Source organism: Schistocerca serialis, chromosome 1, assembly GCF_023864345.2.
Source record: "Schistocerca serialis cubense isolate TAMUIC-IGC-003099 chromosome 1, iqSchSeri2.2, whole genome shotgun sequence".
NCBI classification, from domain to species: domain Eukaryota; kingdom Metazoa; phylum Arthropoda; class Insecta; order Orthoptera; family Acrididae; genus Schistocerca; species Schistocerca serialis.
Window position 1 is genome coordinate 109,943,010 of NC_064638.1, and position 24,935 is coordinate 109,967,944.

Here is a 24,935-nt window from a genome sequence, read left to right on the forward strand (position 1 = left end):
TTCGCGTCTCCCCTTTCGTCGTCCTTGCATTCTTTTACAAATTCTAGTTGTCTTCTTAATCAAAGAGTATGCAAAATTATCTGTTGTTTCACTTGAAATCACTGTGAAGTCGTTTCCGCACACGTCTGTAACATAGATAATGGATAAATTAGTTTCTGGCCGATGAACAACATATGTGGCCAGGTTCGCAGAAGAGCTTCTGTAAAGTTTGGAAGGTAGGAGACGAGGTACTGGCAGAAGTAAAGCTGTGAGTACCGGGCGTGAGTCGTGCTTCGGTAGCTCAGTTGGTAGAGCACTTGCCCGCGAAAGGCAAAGGTCCCGAGTTCGAGTCTCGGTCGGGCACACAGTTTTAATCTGCCAGGAAGTTTCAACATATGTGGCGTTTGCTTGGAAATTACGTGTTACAAACTACAATTTACTGAAGACAGTCATGAAGTACAGGACTTCTACATCTACATCTACGTGATTACTCTGCTGTCCACAATAAAGTACCTGGCAGAGGGTTCGACGAACCACCTTCAAGGTGTCTCTACCGTTCCACTGTCGAACGGTACGCGGAAAAAACGAGCACTTAAATTTTTCTGTGAGAGCCCTGATTTCTCTTATTTTATCGTGATTATCATTTCTCCCTATGTAGGTGAGTACCATCAGAATGTTTTCGCAATCGGAGGACAAAATTGGTGATTGAAATTTCATGAGAAGATCCCGTCGCAACGAAAAACGCCTTTGTTTTAATGATTGTGCTCCAATTCACAGATCATGTCTGTTGCACTATCTACCCTACTTCGCGATAATACAAAACGAGCTGCCCTTCTTTGTACTTTTCCGATGTCACCCGTCAGTCCCATCTGATGCGGATCCCACACCGCATAGCAATACTCCAGAATAGGGTGGACAAACGTGGTGTAAGAGATTTTTTTACCAGATCTGTTGCTCTTTCTAAGTGTTCTGGCAATGAATCGCAGTCTTTGGTTTGTTCGACCCACAACATTATCTATGTGATCGTTCCAATTAGGTTATTTGTAATTGTAATCCCTAAGTATTTAGTTGAATTTACAGCCTTCAGATTTGTGTGACTTATCGCGTAATCGAAATTTAGCTGATTTCTTTTAGAACTCATGTGAATAACTTCACACTTTTCATTATTCAGGGTCAATTGCAACTTTTCGCACCATACATATATCTTATCTACATCATTCTGCAATTCGTTTTGGTGATCTGATGATTTTACAAGACGGTAAATGACAGCATCATCTGAAAACCATCTAAGACGGCTACTGAGATCTTCTCCTATGTCCTTAATATAGATCAGGAACAATAGAGGCCCTATAACACTTCCGTGGCGAACACAGGATATTGCTTCTGTTTTAATCGATCATTTTCTGTCTGTTACTACGAACTGGGGCCTTTCTGACAGAAAATCACAAATCCAGTCGCACAACTGACGCGATATTCCATAGGCACGCAGTTTGGTTAGAAGACGCTTGTGAGGAACGGTGTCGAAAGCCTTCTGGAAATCTAAAAATATGGAATCAATTTGACATCCCGTGCCTATAGCACTTATTACTTCATGAGTATAAGGAGCTAGTTGTGTTTCACAAGAACGATATTTTCTGAATCCGTGCTGACTATGTGTCAATAAATCGTTTTCTTCGAGGTACTTCGTAATATTCGAATACAGTATACGATCCAAAACCATACCGCAAATCGACGGTAGTGATATGGGCCTGTAATTCAACAGATTGCACATACTCCCCTTTTTGGGGTATTGGTGTGACTTGAGCAATTTTCTAGTATTTAGGTACGGATCTTTCTTTGAGTGAGGGGCTGTATATAATTGCTAAATATGGAGCTGTTGTATCAGCAAACTCTGAGAGGAACCAGACTGGTATACAACCTGGACTGGAAGCATTGCCTTTATTAAGTGATTTAAGCTGCTTTGTGACAATGTATTTCTATGTTTCTCATCTTGGCAGTTGTTCTTGATTGGAATTCAGGAATATTTACTTCGTCTTCTTTGGTGAAGGATTTTCGGAAAACAGTGTTTAATAACTCTGCTTTAGTGGCACTGTCATCAGTGACTTCACCGTTGTAATGGCGCAGCGGAGATATTGATTTCGTCTTACCACTGGTGTGCTTTATGTATGACCACAATCTATTTGGGTTTTCTGCCAGATTTCAAGACAGAGTTTCGTTGGGGAAATTATTGAAAGCATCTCGCATGCGCTATATTTCGAACTTCTGCAAAACTTTGCAAGTCTTTGGGATTTTGCATTCTTTTAAATTTGGCATGTTTTTTCCGCTGCTTCTGCAACAGCGATCTGACCCGTTTTGTGTACCATAGGGGATCAGTACCATAACTTATTAATTTAAGTGGAATATATCTCTCAATTGCTGTCGATACTATCTCTATGAAATCATTCCACAACTTTTCTACGCTTACGATCAGATCGGAAGGAGTGCAGACTGTCTCTTAAAACGGTGTTAAGAACATTTTTATCATCTTTTTTAAATGATGTACTATGCGTTTATTTTTGATGGTTGTAGGAGTTACGGTATTCAACCTAGCAGCTATTTTCTTATAGTCGCTTATCCCTGTATTCGTCACGATACTCGCTATTCGTTCAGGATTATTTGTCGCTAAGAGGTTAAGTATCCTTTCGCAACCATTTACGCTTCGAGTGGGCTCATGAACTAATTGTTCAAAATAATTTTCTGAGAAAGCATTCAGCACAATTTCGAATGACGTTTTATGCCTGCCGCCGGCTGTAAACGTATAATTTTTTCAGCATATCGAGGTTAGATTAAAGTCACCACCTACTATAATTGTATGAGTGGCGTACCTATTTGAAATGAGAGCAAAGTTTTCTTTGAACTGTTCAGTAACTATATCTTCTGAGTCGGGGGTCGGTAAAACGATCCAATCAATAGTTTGAAATGATAATTAAATCAAGACCTAAGCTGCCGACAAGCGTTGATATACATCAACGGGGACAGTTGAAAATGTGTGCTCCGACCGGTACTCGATCACTGAATCTCCTGCTTTCATGGAAGATGCTCTATCCATCTGAGACACCGACGGCACAGAGGATAGTGCGACTGCAGGGATTTACCTCTTGCACGCTTCCCGTGAGATCCACATTCCCAAATTAATAACCACACACTACATTTGTAGTTCCCCTGCCCACTATGATTTAATTAGCATTTCCTTCTAGAGAGCTGCACGGTCACCGACGGTATCTGTTCTTTCGGACATGTCCGAAAGAACAGATACCATCTTCATATAATCAGTTGTTTATTCCAATTGTCAAGCATAACTTCTACCCGCACTATTTCGCAAGACGTATCTACTTCAATTTCACTACAAGTCAAACTACTTCTGACAGCAATAAATATTCCACCACCAATTGTATTTAATCTATCCTTCCTGAACACTGTTAGATCGTTTGAAAAAATTTCTGCTGAACTTATTTCCAGCTTTAGCCAGTTTTCTGTACCTATAACTATTTGAGATTCAGTACTTTCTATTAGGGTTTGGAGCTCTAGTCCTTTCCCAACACAGTTACGACAATTTACAACTACAAAACCGATCGTTTATACAACTAACATACTGTGTTTTACCTGCCCCCTTTTAGACGGACGCCCTCTCTGTGGTTCCCTGAGGCCCTCTAACCTAAAAATCCGCCCAGTCCCTTCCACATAGCCCCCGCTAACCGTGTAGCCGCTTCCTGTGTGTAGTGGACTCCTGACCTATTAAGCGAAACCCGGAAACCCAGCATCCGATGGCGCAAGTCAAGGAATCTGCAGCCTACACGGTCACAACCGCTTGAGCCTCTTATTTAGACCCTCCTCTCGGCTGTGCACCAAAGGACCACAGTCGGTTCTATCGACGATGCTGCAGATGGTGAAAGCCTTATCTCGCAAGCAAGACAGGCAGTCTTTACCATATCCGCTAGCCACCCGAAACCAGAGGGAATCTCCTCCGATCCGAAGTGACATACATCATTGGTACTGACATGAGCTACCACCTGCTGTTGGCTGCACCCTGTACTCTTCATGGCATCTGGAAGCCACCTTCCCATATCTGGAATGACTCCCCCCAGAATGGACACGGAGTACGCGCTGGCTTCCTTCCCCTCCTTGGCAGCCATGTTCCTAAGGGGCCCCATTATGCACCTATGTTGGAGCTGCCAACTACTAGCAAATCCACCCTCTGTGAACGCCCAGACCTTGCGAACTGGGAAGCTTCCTTCGGAACTGGGTGGACGACTGCATATCGCTCATAGACATCGTCAGTCACAGATAACGCCCGAAACCTGTTCGTCAAACGAACCGGGGAGGCCCTACGATTGGCCCCTCGGAAAGTAAAACTTTGAACATAGCTACTAAGGTTCAGTGACCGTGTCAGAATTATATTAGAACAAATAAGCCCTCGGTCACAAATATTAAGTCAAAATTGACCAGGTTTCGACGCTACTATGAGCGTCGTCTTCAGAATTATACTAACAGTTCTAAAACATATTAGGTATATAATACATTAATAAAATTAAAGTTTGTGCTGACTGGAAAAAGATGCAGTACTTACAAGTCACATATTAAAAAAGATCTTAGCCGGAAAGGCGACGTCATGAATAGTTGAAAAGTGAGATGGCGAGCCGCTAAGGGCTGCTGCTACTGTGAACAAGGGTTGCAACAAGACTCTTGCTGTCACCTAGGCAAGATGGATAAATTAGCATTAGCAGATCATTCACCAAGAATAGGAAAACCACCAAACTCGTTTCTCTGACACTGATTTTAGCTAGATCTGCTAATTGCTACGCTAGGATGTACAGAGAGTCCATACACATTCAAAACAATTTAAACCGAAAAATGTGGAGGACTGCAATTAGACAAGTTGTGGACATTACTGCTAAATAAAAGATACGGCACCAACTCTCCCTCCTACAAGCTCCATGGCGTATGACAGTAAGTGCTTCAGTTTGTTGGTTGGTTGGTTGGTTGGGGGGAGGGGACCAAAGAGGCAGGTCATCGGTCCCATCGGATTAGGGATGGATGGGAGAGGAAGTCGGTCGTGACTTTTGAAAGGAACCATCCCGGTATTTGCCTGAAGCGGTTTAGGGAAATCACAGAAAACCGAAATCAGGATGGCCGGACGCAGGTTTGTGTAACTGCTTTCTGAGTTGTTAAACCCTCTGAGGGAAATATTAGTAACTACGACAATACCGGCCCTGACTGCCTGCGTTATGTAATAGCAGTGAGTATTCCATAACCTGCTGACACAGATCATTCAAAATAATTGTTTAAATTACTTGGAAAGTGACGACGTCGATTGGGGGGGGGGGGGGCTGGTTGTAGGCGATATTGCTGCTGAGACTGCCATTGGCTCTAAAATGAATCTGTCGTCTAGAGACTATTGGATGTGTCAGGCCAGGAGCACCAGATCGTAAGAAGTCATGTACAAGTGATACTTACAGCTGTAAATGATTTATCACTAAAATATATTGTCTGTTGTATTGGAAACAGTATCATAAGAAGAATAACATGTTCACTCTGCAGCGCAGTGTACGCTGATATGAAACTTCCTGGCAGATTAAAACTGTGTGCCGAACTGAGACTCGAACACCGGATCTTTGTCTTTCACGGGCAAGTGCTGTAATGACTAAGCTACCCAAGCAGGGATTAGGACCCCTTCTCACAGTCTTTTGCCAGCACTTGCTCACGAAAGGCAAACGCATCCCGAGTTCGACTCTCGGTCCAGCACACAGTTTTAATCTTCCAGGACGTTTCAGTATCGTGGTATCACTAAAGCTGGTAGCGAGACCAGTTAAAATACTATACCCAGTGACACAAAGACGATGAAACTGATCGACCTTGTTTAGTTATACGTCAGCAGAAACAATAGGCTCGTATAGCAAGAAAGTAAAACTTGCATTTCATTCCGTTTATATCTACAGTTTTTAAGACTGATTGAAATGGAAAATTAATTTTCTGGCACAAAAGAAACAGCTTAATGTATGAAATCTGTCTGTTGTGCTTTACAGATTCTTATAAATAGTTATCATTTGGGGATTAGAGAACCGTCTGCTTTCACCCATGACGTAACTTTTCGAGCAAACGCCATAGTTTACCCGAGACGCTAAGACAAATGGTTCAAATGAGCACTATGGGACTTAACATCTGAGGTCATCAGTCAGCTAGAACCTAGAACTACTTAAACCTAACTAACCTAAAGACATCACACACATCCATGCCCGAGGCAGGATTCGAACCTGCGACTGTAGCGGTCGCGCGGTTCCAGACTGTAGCGTCTAGAACCGCTTGGCCACCACGGCCGGCCGCTAAGACAACCATAGAGTAGAAATATCTCTGGAGTGAGCAGTGAGATGCATAGAATTGATTTTGTTTGTTAACCTACAATGCCACCGTGGTCACAATATCTCGGCACGGCGTAGTTTTGTCCGTAATGTTTGTTATGAATTTTGAATTTCATTATGTTGCTGACACTAAGAGATTCCTCTCGTAGGTGCTGTAGATTTGGGACAGGGGTGCTGTAGACACCACAACAATTTCTATTGATGCCTTGAATGATCTGTGCTCTTAGCTTTGTAAAGTAAAATGACCGAGCATCACGTCACTGTACCGTCATGTCAGGGTCTATTCACAGTTTCCGTCAAGTCACGTCAGTTCGCTTAGCCCAGCATCGAACTGCGAAAGTGAGGTTATGAGTCACCATTCATCATAAAAAAGTCAGATTATAGTGTCAGAATTGAGGAACTAATAGTGATAAAGCTTATAATGACTAAAGCAAACTTCATAACATGTTCTTGGTCAGTTTCGTTTAGTAATGTGCCGAGAAGTGGAACAAAATTTCTGAATATAGACATTTACTTGCTAGCGAAAATATAAAAGTACAAAATATAAACATATCTAACAATAGCTATAAAGGAATAAATAGGACCTCCTTCCCTTATCCGTTATGTTTCTTTTCTTATGCGATTAATAAGGTCACAAACAACTTTTTTCTCCTCTAGCTTACGATGTTGTGTAACGGAAATTGCTTCGTCAACTTAGTTCTTATTTACATGCATTGTAGACGTCAACACTGTTCTGTTACTGTAAAATCTAAATAATTTTTCGCTTGGAGATATCTGACCTAGCTTGTGTAAGAATTCTCGGGTCCAGTGAAGCACGGGATACAACCCGTCGAATTTGACCAATGACATCATAGGTTCCTCATAGATATTAATGTCTTTACATTTAGCCATAGATAATGAAACAGTTGCTTGGTGCGGATAAGTGCTATCATTGTATATTCAAATAACTGAATGTGATTTTAAAAGAGATCGCTATATATTGCGTAAAATATTTTTCGTGTGCAATTATTTAAATAATTAGTTGTTTGCAATTGATTCGATACTTAATTTCAATCTTAGTGATATTGAGGTAATTTGGAATATTAGTATTTTATTTTAGGGCAATGTTTAGTTTTCCATTTTCGTTTGTAGGCTTGGATTTATCTAGTCCGATGAATCTGGATGATTTGAAAGGAGCTATGGGTGTAGACATGTCCACGATTCGATTTCTACAAATGTGTGGTCGTTGCCGAATATGTTCGATGTCGTTGAGTGCGGCGAAAATACGCGCCTCACAAGTGTATCCCCTCGCCGTACTCACGACTTATTTCTATGGCGCTGCTGCAAAGATCTGTTGTAGCGGTCCATTAGACGAGGGACGTGGCTCGAGAAATCTAAGCTCGCCTTGAGAAACATTATAAAAATCACAAAAATCACGTACTGTTGGTGTTTGAGATATCTTGTGTGGCTGTGTGTCCACAAATGTCGTGTGAGTCAGCGGACAGTGGTAGATTGGTACTCTTTTTGTAGGGAAGTTTGTGAGGAATACATAAAATATGGGGACCATTGGGGGGATGGGGGGGCTATAGTCGAAATTGACGAGTCGTATTTTGGCAAAAGGAAATACAACAGGGGGAAACGTCCGGTGGGATTATGGGTTTGGAGGGAGGAGGGGGGGGGGGGCTGTAGTTTCAGGTCAAGATTGTGACGATGTAGTGTTTAAAGTAGTTCCCAATCGATGGAAGGAAGTTTTGGTCACATTAATTGAAGATCATGCTGCAGAGGGTTCCACAGCAATTTCAGACGGTTTTTCTTCATATAGGGACTTAGGGGAAAGGGGTTATCAGCTTCTCGTTGTTAATCACAATATTGAGTTAAGGTATTTATCCACAGGAGCTTGTACAAATAGCATTGAAGGTTATTGGTCAGCTGTTAAATGTCTTGTAGGGAAATGGAAATGCCTGATTTCCACACAACAAAGTCACTTAGACGAATACTCATGGAGGTGTAGTGTTCCCCATACATATATTTCAATGTTTTGTTAAACGTGTAGGGCAAACGTATCGTCCCAATATGTTAGCTAATTTCACATTGGGATGGGGTGTAGGGGGTGAATGTGTATGTGTGTGTGTGTGTGTGTGTGTGTGTGTGTGTGTGTGTGCGTGTGTGTGTGTGTGTGTGTGTGTGTGTGTGTGTGTGTGTGTGTGTGTCTGTTTGTGTGTGTGTGTTTTCGTAATGTTGTGTTTCTTGTGTATGTAGGTATGTGATTTTTGTTGATGTCTTTCTAGGCGAGCTTTGGTTCTTTTAAGAAGAAGTTCCCGTGTGGTAAGTTCAGTTGTCCATTTTTTTTGTTATACTGCATTTGAATATTTTGCCATATTTCATTTGTGTATTACACCGTTACGTATTTTTTCATCTACTGCAGTACGTAATAAAAATTTTGCAGCTGTCGTTCTTCTTTCCTTTCGTAGCACTAGTATCAGTACGATTTTTTCAATTTTGTACTATAACTACTAAATGCGAAAAGACCGACATAGTTCAACTGAACAAGAAGATACTAATGCTAAGGAAGACGAAGAAATTGACGTACGTTAAACTTGTATCCCATACTGCAGCTCAGCTTACAGTTCGAATGAGGCTCGAAGTACAACCCATATATATGTGACGTGAGGTATTCTATGCTATCGCTATTTCTATCCATTTTTCCCATTTATTTTCCACAGAAATAATACGATACAAACATGCGATATCCTTAACGTGTAAATACTACTTGCCTTAATATATGTCAACTATATTTTTCGTCTCTCGTATTCCTTTGTTTCTGAACAGCCTTGTCACCTCTTTCATCTGTGTAATAAATGCTCTCTGGCCAATTCTGACGTCATTGGTCAAAGCCAACGGGTTGTATCACCTGCTTCACTAGACCCGAATTCTCAGTGGAGAAAATATTGAAGTCATCACTGAACATTTGCTATTTGCCGCGAAAACATAGCATAATAATAATAATAAAATAAAGATTACGAAGACACTAATAAACACGCGTGAGCGCGGCGAAAATAGTTTAACTTATGAAATTAGAAGACGATCGTCAGAACTTTCTTCACGATCAGCCTTGATGGACTGTGACAGGACGTGATGGTCCATTGACGATCTGTGTGAATAGCGTCTTTTGAAACGAACGGTGGCATGCTTTGACGTGACGTGATGTAGCTTAATGTGACGGCCAACATGAATTGACGGTAAACAAACGGAGTCGTCCCATGTTGAAAATATGCGCTGAAAGCAATGCTAAGTCCAGAGACATTTCTATAGTACGAAGACAGCCAAAGATAGCATTTAATAACAGACCCATTACGTCCTTCAAGATGGCGAGCACAAGATAGACCATTAGGGTCGAAAAATAACACACATAAATCCCTTCAGGATAAACGAAACATAAAATTCAAAAAACACACAACTGCAATCAAATATTTGGTTTGGCCTATCACAAATTTGATAACCCTCATTTCAGATAGATTTCCCTTCCACGAAGAAACTACAATCTGACAATAAATGATAAAGCTCATAAAAACGTACTTATGAACCATAGACAATTCAAAGTTAATCAAGGATGGCCACAAACATATCAAACACACACACACACACAAACACACACTCACACACATTACACACACACAGACACACACACACACATTACACACACACAAACCGTACTGCAAAAAACAATATGTTCAAACTCTACTTCAAAGCAAACGAAAAAACACAAACATTCAGTCTAAAGTCTAACAAACTGCAAAGCGAACTAACAACTCAAAATCTAAAACCAAATAAATAAAAATAACTAGCGAAGACTCGATCCAATTCAACTGAACCGTTACTGCATACCGTAACGCAAACACAAACAGCCACCATAATGAGTGAACTACTGCTGACATCAACGCGACCCTTCATTTCAAATACACCGCTTGTCCATGACGTCACGTTCGAAACTGATCTTTGGAATTATTCTCATTGCGCTCTCAAATATTTCAGCTATGCACTCACGTTTCTGCCTAACTTCACCATGAAGAAACGTGCCACTTTAAAGAAACAGCCAAATAATGACAAATGACACTGTTATTAATCACCTGTCTTATCAGCTGCAACAATTTGAGTTGTGTTCTGCTATTCGAACCCAACATTAACTCGGAAATTGAGCCAAACACGGAAAGAAACAGACAAATATTTGTGGGGAACAAGAATATAAATATAATTGCTACAAGTTTCTCCAGCAAAGAGTTAAGCTGCGCTCTGAGATTCCACCCTAACCAACCCTCGTAAATCACGACATATTTGGAATAAACAGCACTGTTTAGAAACATCATAATTTATGAAACTTGAAACTTCCTGGCAGATTAAAACTGTGTGCCCGACCGAAACTCGAACTCGGGACCTTTGCCTTTCGCGGGCAAGTGCTCTACCAACTGAGCTACCGAAGCACGACTCAGGCCCGGTACTCACAGCTTTACTTCTGCCAGTACCTCGCCTCCTACCTTCCAAACTTTGCAGAAGCTGTGGCTAAGCCATGTCTCCGCAATATCCTTTCTTTCAGGAGTGCTAGTTCTGCAAGGTTCGCAGGAGAGCTTCTGTAAAGTTTGGAAGGTAGGAGGCGAGGTACTGGCAGAAGTAAAGCTGTGAGTACCGAGTCTGAGTCGTGCTTCGGTAGCTCAGTTGGTAGAGCACTTGCCCGCGAAAGGCAAAGGTCCCGAGTTCGAGTCTCGGTCGGGCACACAGTTTTTATCTGCCAGGAAGTTTCATATCAGCGCACACTCCGCTGCAGAGTGAAAATCTCATTCTGGAATCATAATTTATACCAGTTACTAAGACAACCACAGATAACATTTAATAACAGGGCACTTAATCCTTCGCGTCGTAAATTCATATCACTACGCAGGACAACACGTGTCAAAGCAGACGGGTGGAAACGGACCGTGCCCTTGACCCACCATTTGTTATGGTATATTTACGGAAGATGTGTTTTTCAAAACACCCTGCTGTTACAGACGACTTATTATACCAGTTTGAATGAATGTAGGGGAGCCCTTGATACGGAAATGCCTAGCAGAGTGTATAATTTGTAGAATTCCATTTTTTCTATAATTACAAGTTTTATAAACGTTTAGATTACTAGAACGCAAATTGCTTCAGTCAAGCTGTGACACACAGTTTGTGTGAATAGTCTGCTAAATCAAATTACTCTAAATATAACTGACGTGTCGAGGATCTCCATATGCATAAACACATACATCCTTCTAGGAATTTATATTGTCCGTCCGGTGAAAGGTACAATGCATTTGTGTTTTGGGTGCCACGAAATGGCTGAACTCAAACATTCGATGATGCCTTACCTTCTGACTGTTGTCGTAGCTCCGTGCTCTTACTTCACTATACGGTTTTCTTAGTGTTTTGGTGACTGGGTCCTGCTACATTCATGTTGCTCACCTATCAACTCATCTGGAACTGTTGCTACGCAACACTGTCGGCCGCTGCAGGGACTCCGTTATTGTTAAGAAATGCGGCAAGTGCTATTCGTTGTTCACTCCTAGAGGACGTGCGGCAAACTATCACAGCTGTTTAAGGTAATTATCCAGAGATAATAGCAGAGCGTACTGGGCTGGGACACCTCGTGCAAATCCTGCGACTGCTGATGAAAAAGAGACCGAAAAATGGAATAATTAAAATGGAAAGAAAAAGTGAAAAATTAGTGAAATAGATCAGTTAAGTGGACACTTTAGTTACGTTCAAAGGATGTTTCTGCAGAGGTAAATGTATGCGGATCATATACCTCCTCCACCCAGGTCAAAAAATCATTATACAGTTTGACATGAAAACCATTTAATTCAGTTACTAAAAATCTTTCACCGCTGTTCCAAGCGTATTTTGGTACTCGGTAGATTCCACGGAAGATCGTTAGAGCAACTAGACCAGGGGTGTCCAAGATTTCCGCTTCCTCGCTGAACGTTTCCCCCACTGCCAAGCCACGCTGTCTTGGCTTTTGGTTGGATGGTGGAGAGGGGAGGGGGGGGGGGGGTAACTGCGAACGCATAGAATTTGAATGGCAGTTCAGCCGCACTGCGTTTGACTCGGTTTTATATTTCGCATTTCTCAACAACATAAATCACAAACAAAACAAATTTTCGGTGTTACTGGATTACTTTCGGCACGCTGAAAACATAATACAATTGTTATGTGATGCAAACTGTCATCAGACAGTTGCTATCTACTTGTGACTTATTTAATTTCATAATCGAAAAAATGTTTTTCTCACAAATATCTCTATCGAAATATGGTAGCACTTTCGCAACCTCATTATGCAGACGTGAAAAGGAAAGCAATGTAGACGTTCTGAACAGTTACAATCAAAATGATTTGTCACTAAAATGGAATTACCTTACAGGTCAATCAGTTACATCTGCACATGCATTGGGATGCTTTCAATCGCAATGGAAAACGCTCTCGAAAACAGATGTAAATACCTTGCACGCGGGGACAGTAATGGCGGCCAGGGACCAGTGAACTGGTTGTGACAGTTGGCCTACACGAAGACAGCAATGGGTTCCAGTGAAACTGTTCTAGTGACAGCCAGTAGCTAGTTTTTGTTTTAACGTGGTGAGTGCACCATTGTTCGAGAATGTGTGAGGACATGGAGGAGATTGATAAAGAGTACGAGGAAGCTGCTGCCGAGATTGTGAGTGAATCTGTACATCGTTTTAATGAAGAGCTTCAAGAAATATTAGCCAAAAAAATTCTCCTGGGTTAAGGACCGTGAATGTCATAGAGATCAGTTGGGAGCTTTGTCTACAATACTTCTGGAACTTGCCGAGGAGGATGTCCTAGAATACAAGAGAACTGTGAGAATGTGTGTGGAGCAGTTTAACGAACTGTATAATTTAATCCAAGACAAAATATAAAAAAACAGATACGCGAATGAGTAACGCAGTTCCTGCACATCCAGAACTAAAGACTGTCTTACGATTTTTTGTTACTGGTGTCAGTCACCAAACTCTCGTCATCATGTTTCGAATACTGGCCAAAATCATTTCTACTCTTATGCCAGAAGTACTTACTACAACATTACAAAAATATATCAAGGTAAGATTTCGCAATTTATTGGTAACTAACTAGTTAATTTATAGCTTATGGTAGAAGAAAAATCAAGGATCAGCCTGTCTTTTGCATCATGTAACAAACATTTATGAAAGGAGGAGCCATTCTTAGCAATATAGGTGCGTTAAAAGTAAATAACTGCAGAAATGTGCATATATATTTTGGAGTTCCCAACTACTGTTCACACCATACAAGAGGTGATTAAAATAAAATACGAGTATATATATTTCATTTAGTACAATTTATTATGAAATACTGGACAGAGAACAAAACTTAATTGTCAGGCAGTGACGTTTTAATGTAAATGGCGGCAAAGAAAATCTCCTTCAGTTACAAATTCGTCATCCGAATCACCGGCTACAGATAACATCATAGTATATGATGGTTGTGGGGCTCCCAACAAGTCTGGCCTCTCTTTTGTCGCCATTGATTTAATAGTCTAGGGATATAAGTCTACTTTTAAGGGAAGGTCTCTGAACTGAGCTGTAACAAATTTCCTACACACAGATAAGTCAACCTCGTTGGGCTGAGGTTTATTTGAATTTGATAGGCAGCTCTTGGATATTTCCCGTGACTTCTCATTGTCATTCTCAACTTTTTCCAACTTTCTTGCATAACAGTCTGAGGATCAGATGCGCCAGTTGCGTCATACGTCCCATTATCTGTAGCACTGGTAGCTGGTGTAACCTGAAATTAAAAGTTTATCAATAATTAACCACACTCACAACGTCCGCCTCCTTAGCAAGTCTGCACGGCAGCTCAGCGTGTTCGGTCGGAGGGTTGGCTGCCCTCTGTTATAAAAAACGACAAACTTCAACTGGCGTCTTACGACGTCCGCCCCGAGCAGATGCAACGAACGAAAGCGAACAAAATGGGATTTAAAAAAACGCTGAGTGGTAACATGCTCGCCTCCCAAGCAAGCAGGCCCGGGTTCGATTCCCGGCTAAGTTGGAGATTCTTTTCCGCTCGGGGGCTGAGTCTTGTGTTGCCCTCATCATCATTTGATCCTTACCATCCTCAAGTCGCCCAAGGTGGCGTCGACTGAAATAAGACTTGCACCTGGCGGCCGAACCGGAACCGGATGGTGCCTCCCGAACAACGATGCCATTTGCTCATTCCAACTTTTTTGCACTCACAACTCTCAGTGTCTGTGTTAATATGTTTGTACCCACTTGTAAATTTTAGTTTATAACCAATATTTCTTTTTTAAGTCCCGCAAACATCTGAGAAATCGGTGGAAAATCTTTCAAACAAAACAGAATTTTCCTTTGTGTTGTGGTGTTACTGACAGAAAGCATGTTGCCATAAAGCATCCAGCTGGGAATTCTCAGAGTTTTACAACTACAAAGAAGATTACAACGTTAAGCTTTTGGCATTGGTATATGCTGATTGTAAGTTCCTATACACCGATCTGGGAACTGATGGAACAGCCAATCACGCAAGTATATGCCGGTTGCCTTTGCTTGAGTCGGCCTTACAAAACAGTACACTGAATTTTCCTAATAACCGCTTTATTTTGGGAGATGGCGCAGTCCCTTTGTCACTGAACTTAATGAAGCCCTTTTCGAAACGAAATTTGACATTATAGAAAACTACACATTAAGGCAAAGAAAAGACGTACCCGAAGGAATTATATAAATGGTACAGAAATCGTTAGATGTGATGTACATGTACAAACTAATGATTACTGTCTCAGGCGAATTGGATGATACATTCAAGCGAAAGAGTTTCACAAATTGAGCAAGTCAATAACGCATTGTCTTCCTCTGGCCCTTATGCAAGTAGTTATTCTGCTTGGCATTGCTTGACAGAGCTGTAAGATGTCGTCCTGAGGAAGGCAAATCCTGTGCAATTGGAGCCTTAATGTGTCAAAATCCGGAGATAGTTGCAGGGCCCTTGAGAGGTTCCATGCCCTCTTTTGCATGTCGCCTTTCATTTTCGTCAATTTTATTAATGTTATATGTCACTGCACGGTGGTAACAGACCAAATAAGGTTATTGTAATGAGAGTATTTGTACTGAGAGCTCAAAATACTTCCCTGGCTGGCCTGTGCGAGGCGAGCATTGGAGGACACGGCACACTGCGTTTCCGGTTGGGGGATGCACTTCTCCAAGTACTGAGAGGGTCAAACATCAATGGGCTTAAACGCCTGGCGGAACGACTGACGTCGGTCGAGTTTCACCAGTTGAATGCAGGGCGAAACGACCTGCGAGACGTCTGAGTGTCGGCGCAGTTTATGTGTTTACCATTTCGGCGCGCCCAGAACGAAGACTACTGGCACCAACTGACTGCATTGTCCTCTTGATTCTAAGAATACTTGTGGACTGTGCCCTGCTGGGTGCGACTGTCTGGTGCCGGATGGCCGGTGGTCTAGGCAGGTTGTTTTCGTAGCTGGTCAAACGGCAAGTTCAGTGCCCTCAGCTGAATAGCAGAGGCATGGTTGGTCAACTTAAACTGAGGCTAGTTGACGTCATAAAGCCCTGCTCGAAATTGGAGGTAATGGTCGCTATTGGAGCGAATGATATTCTGAGAGAGTGTGGGGAAATTTTGGAATCAGAACTGAATGCTGATTCGCGGTTTTCTAGGATGGTAGGGAGCTGAGCAATGTTGGCTTCGCTCTTCCATTGTGCGGGCGCAGTGAATTCGGGATCTGATCTTCGTCGGATTAGGACGGTCTTGCGACTTAGTCGCACTTTTTTCGGCAGAACTAAGAATTTTCGGACAGCCTTCGAGCCCAGGGGTTGAAACAGTTGCTGCACACCAGAAGTAGGCGCCTATGTCATCAAAAAGCTGCTTACCGGCGACCTTTTACAAATTTCAGGATTGGTAAAGTATTTTGCGGCTCCGGCATTGTAGGACCCATCATTTTTGTACTGAATCCCTCAGCAGCACGCTCGCTTGCTTTGCCACAAGTCCACCTTGCTTGTTTCTCCATGTGATCCCATGTGAGCTCTCACTTCTAATCACGATACTGCAATATAGTCGGGAGAGTAATATTTGATTGATTAAGACCTTCAGTCATTATCACCAAGCTTTTGCATCACAGAGAGTGAGAGCCCTTGTTCTCGAGCCATCTCTTATTCGCATAATAGTTCAGAATACCCTATCCTGTAACCTACTGTTTGTGCCGATAATTATGTGCCTTTATGTTCTGATGTACACTCCTGGAAATGGAAAAAAGAACACATTGACATCGGTGTGTCAGACCCACCATACTTCCTCCGGACACTGCGAGAGGGCTGTACAAGCAATGATCACACGCACGGCACAGCGGACACACCAGGAACCGCGGTGTTGGCCGTCGAATGGCGCTAGCTGCGCAGCATTTGTGCACCGCCGCCGTCAGTGTCAGCCAGTGTGCCGTGGCATACGGAGCTCCATCGCAGTCTTTAACACTGGTAGCATGCCGCGACAGCGTGGACGTGAACCGTATGTGCAGTTGACGGACTTTGAGCGAGGGCGTATAGTGGGTATGCGGGAGGCCGGGTGGACGTACCGCCGAATTGCTCAACACGTGGGGCGTGAGGTCTCCACAGTACATCGATGTTGTCGCCAGTGGTCGGCGGAAGGTGCACGTGCCCGTCGACCTGGGACCGGACCGCAGCGACGCACGGATGCACGCCAAGACCGTAGGATCCTACGCAGTGCCGTAGGGGACCGCACCGCCACTTCCCAGCAAATTAGGGACACTGTTGCTCCTGGGCTATCGGCGAGGACCATTCACAACCGTCTCCATGAAGCTGGGCTACGGTCCCGCACACCGTTAGGCCGTCGTCCGCTCACGCCCCAACATCGTGCAGCCCGCCTCCAGTGGTGTCGCGACAGGCGTGAATGGAGGGACGAATGGAGACGTGTCGTCTTCAGCGATGAGAGTCGCTTCTGCCTCGGTGCCAATGATGGTCGTATGCGTATTTGGCGTCGTGCAGGTGAGCGCCACAATCAGGACTGCATACGACCGAGGCACACAGGGCCAACACCCGGCATCATGGTGTGGGGAGCGATCTCCTACACTGGCCGTACACCACTGGTGATCGTCGAGGGGACACTGAATAGTGCACGGTACATCCAAACCGTCATCGAACCCATCGTTCTACCATTCCTAGACCGGCAAGGGAACTTGCTGTTCCAACAGGCAATGAACGTCCGCATATATCCCGTGCCACCCAACGTGCTCTAGAAGGTGTAAGTCAACTACCCTGGCCAGCAAGATCTCCGGATCTGTCCCCCATTGAGCATGTTTGGGACTGGATGAAGCGTCGTCTCACGCGGTCTGCACGTCCAGCACGAACGCTGGTCCAACTGAGGCGCCAGGTGGAAATGGCATGGCAAGCCGTTCCACAGGACTACATCCAGCATCTCTACGATCGTCTCCATGGGAGAATAGCAGCCTGCATTGCTGCGAAAGGTGGATATACACTGTACTAGTGCCGACATTGTGCATGCTCTGTTGCCTGTGTCTATGTGCCTGTGGTTCTGTCAGTGTGATCATGTGATGTATCTGACCCCAGGAATGTGTCAATAAAGTTTCCCCTTCCTGGGGCAATGAATTCACGGTGTTCTTATTTCAATTTCCAGGAGTGTATATTAAATCTCATTGTAATATTTAAACCGCATATCGTTTCGTAGATATATGCACTATCTGATTTCCTGTTGTTTATTATGATACTCTTTTTCTCTGAATAGATTACGATTTTTATTAAATTATTTTACCAACTAGCAGGGTCCACCATTATTTCCCTTCGTTACCGTTGTGCTCATAATTAATTAGGTAGTAGGTAAGGAGGGGGTCGAATGCAAGTCTCGTTCTCATGCAAAATTCGTCAGAATTAAAAAGATACAAACTCTTCTCCACCTCAGCAACTCGCACCCTAGCCATAATGCTCTAAACGGTCTCAGTTAGAGGAGATACGGTGATCATGGTAGGGTTTGGAAAGCAAAAAGACAAGCAGTAGAAACTCTTGCTGTTTGTGGGCGGTCATTACTATGTTGAAATGTGACCCTGGATGGAATGGCATGAGGGGCAACAAAACGTGGCGTAGAACATAGTCGACATACCCCTCGCTGTAAGGGTGCCGCGGATGGCAGCCATAGGGGTCCCGCTATGAAGAGCAGAGGCACCCAGACCACCACTCCTCCACTCATGTTGGTATCCCACCACTGTCTGAGACGTCTTCTCAGACGCCTTCGGTCTGAAATCGCATCGACTGGAGTAGAATTGTCTTCAGTGATGAGTCCCGCTTCGAACTGAGCCTCTATGGCCAATGAAGACGCGTCTGGAGACACCCTGGACAACTGTGGGATACCAACATGACTGCCGCCCGCCATACTGCCCCACAACCAGGAGTGATGGTCTGGAGTGCCATTTCATTTCATAGAAGGACCCCTTTGTCATCTTTGTCATTCGCAGCACCCTTACAGCATGGCGATACCTTGACGATATTCTCCACGCTGATTTTTAAAATGTGTGTGAAGTCTTATGGGACTTAACTGCTAAGGTCATCAGTCACTAAGCTTACACACTACTTAACCTAAAATACCCTAAGGACAAACACACACGCCCATGCCCGAGGGAGGACTCGAACCTACGCCGGGAACAGCCGCACATTCCATGACTGCAGCACCTAAGACCGCTCGGCTAATCCCACGCGGCCCTCCCTGATTGTTGCTCTTCGTGGCAGGCCATATGGAGCTTACATTTCAGCAAGATAATGCCATCCTGCAAACAGCGTCAGATTCTACAGCTTGTCTTCCTGTTTGCCAAAGCTACCTTGGCCAGCAAGGACTTCGGATCTCGACTCCAATTGAGACCCTTTGTAGGATTATGAACAGGGCCCTCGAACCAGCTCGGGATTTTGACGATCAAACGCTTCAACTGGGCGGAATTTGGCACGATATCCCTCAAGCAGACGTCCAACAACTCTATCAATCAATGCCAAGCCGAATAATTGCTTGCATGACCAAAGGTGGACCAACGCATTATTGACCTGTTCAGTTTGCGAAGCTCGTTCTCTTGAATACATCACTGTAACAGAAATCGAAGTTAATTTAGAAACGGTAGATTTGATTGTACTATGTATATATACTCCCACAACTGGCTGCAAGCGACGTCAACAGCAACTTATTTGAAAGAGAATGGCTTGATCATGAGATTTTCTCAGCCTCCAGTGACGTCCCACTAGAACAGAACCACAGCCATTGAGACGGGCTTGCTCGACAGGCCTAAATTTGAGAACTGCTCTGGAAACAAGGAAGAAATTGGCTGAGTGCTTCGGTGGTAAATGAGGAGTGTTTTGGCGAATGAAAGGTATTGGCATGTAACAACTGGGGCAGCAAATGTACTCAAGGCCTACTTAGTTATTGATAAACTCTGTAGTATAAATTGTTCTGAACATCTTATTAGTGTTATTTTTCAGTGAATCACGAAATTTGTTTACATGTTAATAGTTGATAATATTAACGACACTGTTATTTTAAATATAGTAACTTCCTTTGATATAGCCTAGTTTCTTATTAAATCATATACTTTGGAGAGTGTTTCCCTTTGAAATAATTGTTATTGTCCTTTACTTCCTTATGGATACAAATATATCTGTTGCTTTTTTTTAAAGGAACAGAAACTATACGACTTAACGTCTAGGAATGTGACGATTAACTGAATACCTTTTTATTGGTTTACCCGAGATCACAGTTGTGATTTGACACACACACAGCGATTAAAAACTGCTTACTTAATTCGATATTGGCCTCCTCGTGATGAATACATCTACAAAAAAGTGTCAGCTGGAGTGAACCACGGTAGCTTCGGTACGTAGATGTCGTCGGTGTCCGCTCCGCTTGTCTTTGACGAATTCACATTCACCAGTTCATCTCTATATGTGGCCATTACAGCCTTTACAAGGCCTCTCAAAAACATACGCAGTAACTGCGGCCCCTAGGCCCACTAAGTCGCTGTTTAACTTCATCATACGAGGGTCGTCCATAAAGTAAATTCCGTTTCTATTTCTATCCGCGGCAGCGCTGCAATCGCAGTTTCGAGCATGTGCAGCAGTTACTCTGACTCAGATCGCTGCTGCCGACATGTGCTCTGTAGTGCTTCTTTATAATGTCAGCCGTAATTGAAAATGCCGCCGCGTGTGATACCAGATCTGTGACTCATTTTCTAAATGCAAAGAAAGTTAAACCAAAGGAAATTCATCGGCATATCTGCTAGGTTTACGGACAGAATGCTATGAGTGATTCAAAGGTTAGAAGATGGATCAGACTGTTCAATGGAGGACGTGATCAAGTGCACGTTAAAGGACGAAGTGGACGCCCATCTGTGGTTACTGATGAGCTAGTTCACACAACTGGAGAGAAGATTAAGCACAACCGTAAGTTTACACTTAGTGCCCTTGCTATGGAAGTTCCGCAAATCTCACGATCACTAATTCATGAAACTGTTACTGAAAAACTGAAATTTCGGAAACTTTACTCAAGTTGGGTACCCAGAATTCTTACTGAACAACACAAAAAACAACGCTTGGGGAGTGCACTTCAGTTTTTGGCACGCTACAACGAAGAAGGCGATGGTTTTCTATCTTGTATAGTCACTGGGGATGAAACTTGGGTATCGCACGACACCCCTGAAACAAAACGGCAATCAGTGGAATGGATGCACACTTCATCCTCAACGAAGCTAAAGCCCAAGCAAATCTTGACACCTCGAAAAGTCATGTGCACCGTTTTTTTTTGGGACAGAAAAGGCATTTTGCCGATTTATTTCTTATCACGACGCCAAACAATTAATGCATATGATTATTGTGAGACCATTAAGAAATTGCGCCGCGCAATACAGAACAAGCGTCGAGGATTACTGCCAAAAGGTGTTGTTTTTCTCCACGGTAATTCCCGACGTCACAGGGTGAATGTGACGAAACGACTCTTACAGTAATTTCACTGATACGCGTTTGATCATCCTCCATACAGCCCGGACCTCGCTCCTAACGACTTTCATCTCTTCTTACACCTAAAATCTGTCCTTGGTAGTCAACACTTCAACGATGATGACGAACTGAAAGAACATGTTACCACATGGTTGAATACAGGCGGCAACCTTCTATGAAGAAGGCGCACAAAAACTTGTGCCATGCTATGACAAGTGGCTACAAAACTTCGGAAGCTATGTAGAGAAGTAGTTTAACAGTTGTAGATTTTTGTACAATAAATATTTTTTCTGCAACTGCCCACGTTTGTTTTATATAACCAAATGGAACTTACTTTGTGGACATACCTCGTAGATCTCTTCCTATTTTTCTTGTTGGCATAATCACCGTGAAGTATGTTCCGTAATAGTTCATAGTTTTAAAAATATACCTATATTGTCCATTTTACACTTATAGTTGGTTTTCACTGTTCTTCTTAAGATATTGAAGAAATTTTACAATGAAAGTATAATACGCATAACAGTATTTCCTCCCTCAACAGCATCTAGCGCTCTACCGGTGGCCAATACCTTTTAAGACACGTGATGACGTGACTTTGTTCCTGGCCTGTTAGCGTCCCCTAAACCCAAACCTACTTGAGTTTGCTGTCTGCCAATAGCCTGCTAGACTGGGAAGCCGAAGTACCGGCCAGTACTGGCTAATACTACCTGGCCGTCATTACTGTCCCTACATGCTGGGGGCTTAAGATTGGCAGTGTCCTCGAAACGTTTAGAAAACTATCCTCGTAATTCATTCAAGGCTACAGTGACTTCTGAAAACATCGCCCTTTTCTTAATGGCAGTGAACTTAGCGAACTGGATAGTGTCTGTCAGATCTAATATAAAGCGATTTTCTTTTTTAATACATCCTCATCAAATCAGAAAAAGTTGTTTCTTACCTTGCAATATCTTACTGTGGGCAGCGGGCAGTCAATTCCACTTAAAATGCTAGGTTTTCAGTGTATTCCGGATGTAAGTTGTTCCAGGGGCATGCCCTTGACTTAACCACCGTACTTTACAGTAATATGTTAAGTTTCCATGCTCTTCGTTCAATTCCATAGCAAACTGTTGCAACTGACAGTGGAATAATGCGTGCCATTTCACAAAACTTACTGGCCTTACCACCAATTTCTGCACCTGCTGCATGCTTACAAATTTAGTGCAAACTGCTTGATGTACTGAATAATGAATCCAGTCCGTAGATAGTTGTAATTTTATTCTCACTCATTGTCAACTAAATCTTCCAGTTCTTTCTATATGGTATTGTAATATCGTTTCATAGCAAATTCGCCGAACCCGTCGCTTATGCAACTGCATAATAGATATTAGAAGACTCATCCCTCTCTTCCGTCATTCCAATTCAGTTTTAAAGGCTTGTGACTATCGATCGCTATACTCATTCTTTTTGTGCAATCAGCTACTGGACCTGTGAATGGACCTGTGAACGTTCTTCATACAACGAATGACCAGCGAAGGGAAAACAGTGTTGACACCAAGATTCAGCCGAACAGGAAAGATTCGTGTCACCCAAAAACTGCCACAGCGTATTACTACATGAAATGTCACGCCTTTTTTATCCCCCCATTGCCACTGAAATTGCCTATGGTGAACGTAAAAGTTGGCATCTACCACGAGGCTCGCGTGAACAACACTTTGGCGCACTTTTCAAGACAGTACGCTGAGCAGAAATATATCTGTACAGACGGCTTCAAAACCAGTGACCTTGTCTTAGGCACGTATTGCTATCATGTCTGCCGAAGTCTGTGCTAATCAAGTTACCAACAGAGGTGAGTATTATAAACACGCAACTTGCTACGACACCAGAAACACGTAGTTTCTTCTTGCAAATAACCGAATCTTAATTATTTCTTCCTCAATGACTCTTCATATACTAGAAAGTACTTAAAAAAATTTTGCACCTATATTTTAACTAAAGTTCAGTCTTCATCACAACACTTACTTCTCAATAACATGGGTCAGTACAGACCCATGGCTTCCTTGGAGGATGGTAGGCGGAGTTGTAATTTAGCACCTGTTCGACTGAAAGCCCCTTCGTATACAGGATTATCGAAGAGCTGGAATCGGTACGTGAAGAAGGCCTCCTATTAATTTCACTTGGGTGAAATCACACTGTGGGACGATTGGCAATGAAGCTGTCTACTGCTTAGCCAAAGAGCTGTTGGACTGCAATCCCAAGTGCTGATTACCGATATGCACATGTTCTACACGGAGGCGTGATGAAACGTCGTGTGGCTAGCTAGGGCCTCCCTCCGGGTAGATTGGTCGCCTTCTGCAAGTCTTTTTAGGTGGCGCTCCTTCGGCGACTTGCATGTCAATGAGGATGATACGATGATGAAGACAACACCCAGGACTCGAGCGGAGAAAATCTCCGACACTGCCGGGAATTGAACCAGGGTCCATCGTACGGCATTTTCCCGTGTTGACCATTCATCTATGCAGGTGGACAGAGGCATGATAGAAGAAAAGCAACGAGAATAGGAGGATACGACAACACAGAAAGGAAATAAATACTCAACAGTCCACCCATCGGTCACCTATGCCACGGAAGTAACACAAACTCAGTGCCTAGGCAGCTCGCCTCTCTAATAGCCAGACAAAAATTTACCCACGGATGCTTCCGTAAACATCTTCACGTGTTGCACGTTGTACAGACACCTTTTTGCACTTGTGGAGAAGAGGAAGACGAAGATCACCTTTCTTTTGGGTGCCACAGATTACATGGAAGGACTGCAATCTTTTTGCAAGAACTTGTGCAGGTTGACTATCTGTTGCCAATCTGCGTGACGGCTTAGTTAGCAACATGGGATCTCACGCTTTTCTACGTGATGTACTGACTGAGAGTTCTCACAGGTATCCAGGTCTAAGAATAAAGTACCACTGACAATGTGTTCTACTATAGTAGGTTAGGGATTAGTAATTAATAATATTCCGTCCGCAGTAGCAAACTTTACTTTACAACACGTTTCGTAACTACAACTCCATTTCAACTGACCTAACAGTCACAGAATGATACAGCTGTTAGATTTAACGAGATAAACTATGCTTCAGGAGCAATTAATGAGATAAAGATAGAGAAATGAAGCCTAGAAAAACTTTAACACAGTAGTTTAAAGTTTTATGAAAAGACATGCATAATACATTCTCTTGCTACTTCAACTGCACCATTTAATCCTATACTTCCTCCTACCATTAGAAAGTGATTGTTAAAAGTACATGCAATTTGCGAATTGTGAATCTCAACATTCTAATTTAGTTTACAACTGAGCTGTACCGAACCGTATCGAGCTTGTGTGCTGTATCGTAGTGGCCGCTTATGTTGGGGTGATGGCACGGCTCATGTGTTTTATGATGAGTCTGTTTGTACAGAAACGTGTGGTAGTTGGCTGCTAAGCCTGCCCTACATTGAAATAAGTACCGAAAATCCTTGTTCAAATTCACGTTAAAGAGGACAACAC